Below are 2,961 nucleotides of genomic sequence, written 5' to 3'. Positions count from 1 at the left end.
GCGTACACTTGTTTCCTAGTTTCAACAGAAGGTTGATCAACACTAGGCTGTCCAACATCATTTTCTCTGTATATAAATTAGAATACAAAATTACTAAATCCATATCATAAAATCGAAAAAAAAAACTATGTAAAAACTAACAACAAGTGAACAATAATGAATATTAACAAAAATTAAGTATATTACATACCCTTTTTCATTTAGGGGGTCCGAAATTTCTACAGTTTTAGTGTTACAAGTTCCAAAAGTTTGTTGTTCAGAAATTTCTTTTGTTTGTTCAGAAGGATTTGAACGTCGTTCATTTTCTCTATCATAAATTGAAATGTACAATAATCATATTTTTATTGCATATAGTGAATACAAGAATAATTATAATGAACTTAAGTACAATAAACATGAACTTAACAAGTGAATATAAGAATAATGAAAATGAACTTAAGTACAATAAACATGAACTTAGCAAGTGAATATAAGAATAATGAAAATGAACTTAAGTACAATAAACATGAACTTAACAAGTGAATATAAGAATAATGAAAATGAACTTAATTACAATAAACATGAACTTAACAAAGCGAACATACTTGTCATTTGTACTTTTTTCATCCTCAGTTTGAACTTCTCTTTCCAAGTCCTTTAAAATTTTTGGATCAACAATTGGACTTTTTACTTCTTCCTTCTTTTTCTTTCCAAATAATTGAGAAAGAGTTCTGTTTTAGATATTTAGGGTTTTTAGTGCAAAATCAAAATTCATATAACATAAAAATAACAATGAATAACAACAAATTTATGATTCTTACGCATGATCTTCATCATCTGAATTAGTTGTATCTTCTTTGGGTTTTCTACATAATAAAAAAAACGAACAAATACTTCATAATTTTCGACAAAAATAATAAAAATTAACTTTAAAATGTAAACTCTATAAAATATGAACAATATTCACAGAATTGGAGAGGAAAACGAAAGAAATTCAACATAAATTATGCTAATTTTGAAGTTACCCTTTTTTCGGAGATGGTAGAAGCTTGCTTGCCATGGATTTTCAATTTTTTAGAGAGAGAAATCAAGAGAAAGGAGAGAGAAAATTAGAGAATGGAGAGAGAAAATAATTTTAAGTGAGGAAGTAAATGGTTAGAAGTTGGAATTAATGGCGGTTTGAATATGATGGTTTTTTTTTTTTTTTTTTTTTTTCCGAAATATGGCGTGGGCTGTATGTTTGATGGGTTGAAGCTGCTGTTTGGTTTGGGCTGCGAGTATTGGGCCGCGTGTTGTTGCAGCTATCTTGGCTGCACTAGAGTGCAGCCAAGACCGATTGGCAAATCTGAATAGGCAGCCACCTGAAAGTGGGCCGAGTTCTCATAGAGTAGATTATTGGCTGGTTAACCATGTTAATCCAATACCTTTTAACTTATTAAGGGGCTCTTCTCCTTATTCTGCTTCTCCAATTTCGCCACCTCCTGCTGCTACAAACACGACTGCTCGTGTTTCATCTTCTCAAGCTCCTCCTGGGTTTTTATCTCCTATTCGTGATTCTAATTTAGACTTACATCTTAATTCTCAACTCAATTACAGGTTAGAAGATGTGGTGAATCCGAGGACAGTGACGACGGTGGTTAGAAATTTAGCCACCCGTTTTCAATCCATGGTGCTGCCGCTGCCGGGATTATCTCAATCATCAAATTTTGAGGTGGGGGAGTCTTCTCGACAGCCCACTGTTTATCAGCGTAGGAATCGAGGACCTAGGATCACTATTCAGGCGCCACCACCGGCAGCGCTGCCGCAACCTACCCTCCGAATGATGGGTTCTTTCCCGGAGCCAATGATGCTCGTGGAGCCTGATAACGACGCTGCAATGACAAATGTGGCCTGGTCTTTTGTGCAAGCTCGAAGAAGGCTAGCAAATGCTTTTCCTAATGGGAGTGATCGGAATATGGCACGAGTTCACCCATACCCGCGACCATCCTGATCTCCTTTTCTTCCTTACTCACCTTCTACTTTTAGTGCAGCTTTGCCGAATTTACCATTGACGGAATTTGATCCTCCAAATACGTCAATTTCACCAATTGGTTCACTCAATGTTGATGCTCTGTTCAATTCTACACCTTCAGTTGGTTCTTCACAGGCAAATAGGGTGGTGGTGCAAGGCCATGTTAAATTAGAGGGTGATTTTAATGTCAGGGGTAGCTTTAAGGATGTTCTTTGGGTTAGGAAGAAAAGGGTGAAGACTCTGAATCGCTGGTCAGAGAAGTGTGATAAACAGGGGTCATGGCACTTGAAATCGAAAGCTATGATAGATGTGGATATGGCTCATCAATGGGGTATCCGTATCACTGATCCTCTTTTGAAAGGGAAGAAGCGCAAGTCCCCTTCACATTCTTCTTCTTCAGATCGACAAAAGCGACAGCGAAGCGATGAAGTCACTTCGGCACCACCTGGGCAAGTGACTAATATGGAGGTGGATTCTCGGGTTTTAAGCCCAAACTGTGATTTGTGACTTGGAGATGAGGTGGCTGCATCGACTCAGCACCCGAGTCATATATGAAGCTCATTGCTTGGAATTCTAGGGGTTTTAATGATCCACATGCCCCTACTTTCCCATATCTAATGCGGCTTACTACTCACCATTGTCCTTCTTTGTTATTCTTATCGAAAACTAAGACGTTAGTAGATGATGTACGCTCTTTATGTACTAGTTTATCTCCTACTACCTCTTTTGGGATAGATTCTATAGGTAGTAGGGGCGGTTTGATGGTTTTTGCGTGGATGAGTGCTACGGTTACTTGTCTACTTTCTACTCAAAATTATCTTTTGTGTAAAATACTTGAAGTTAATGGATTAATGAAGTATGTAGTGTTTGTTTATGGTGCTCCTTGTGTTGAGGATAGGGATAGTGTTTGGAATGATTTGGCAAACATTATTTGTGCTTATCCAAAATGTCTTTTGTTGGGTGATTTTAAC

The 2,961-nt window shown here is 37.1% G+C and overlaps 1 long non-coding RNA gene across 1 annotated transcript; it reads right to left on the bottom strand.

The window, feature by feature from the left end:
• Positions 1 to 533: 533 nt before the first annotated feature.
• LOC145640979 (uncharacterized) lies at positions 534 to 2,737 on the bottom strand. The gene is made up of 3 exons (XR_014115065.1): positions 1,005 to 2,737; positions 801 to 845; positions 534 to 710 (listed from the first exon to the last, which is right to left on the bottom strand). It is a non-coding gene; the product is annotated as an uncharacterized LOC145640979 (long non-coding RNA).
• Positions 2,738 to 2,961: the final 224 nt, after the last annotated feature.

Source organism: Chenopodium album, chromosome 7 (genome assembly GCF_948465745.1).
Source record: "Chenopodium album chromosome 7, dcCheAlbu1.1, whole genome shotgun sequence".
Classification (NCBI taxonomy): Eukaryota; Viridiplantae; Streptophyta; class Magnoliopsida; order Caryophyllales; family Amaranthaceae; genus Chenopodium; species Chenopodium album.
Note: the sequence above shows the minus strand (reverse complement) of the source record. Positions and strands in the feature narration are given on the sequence as shown.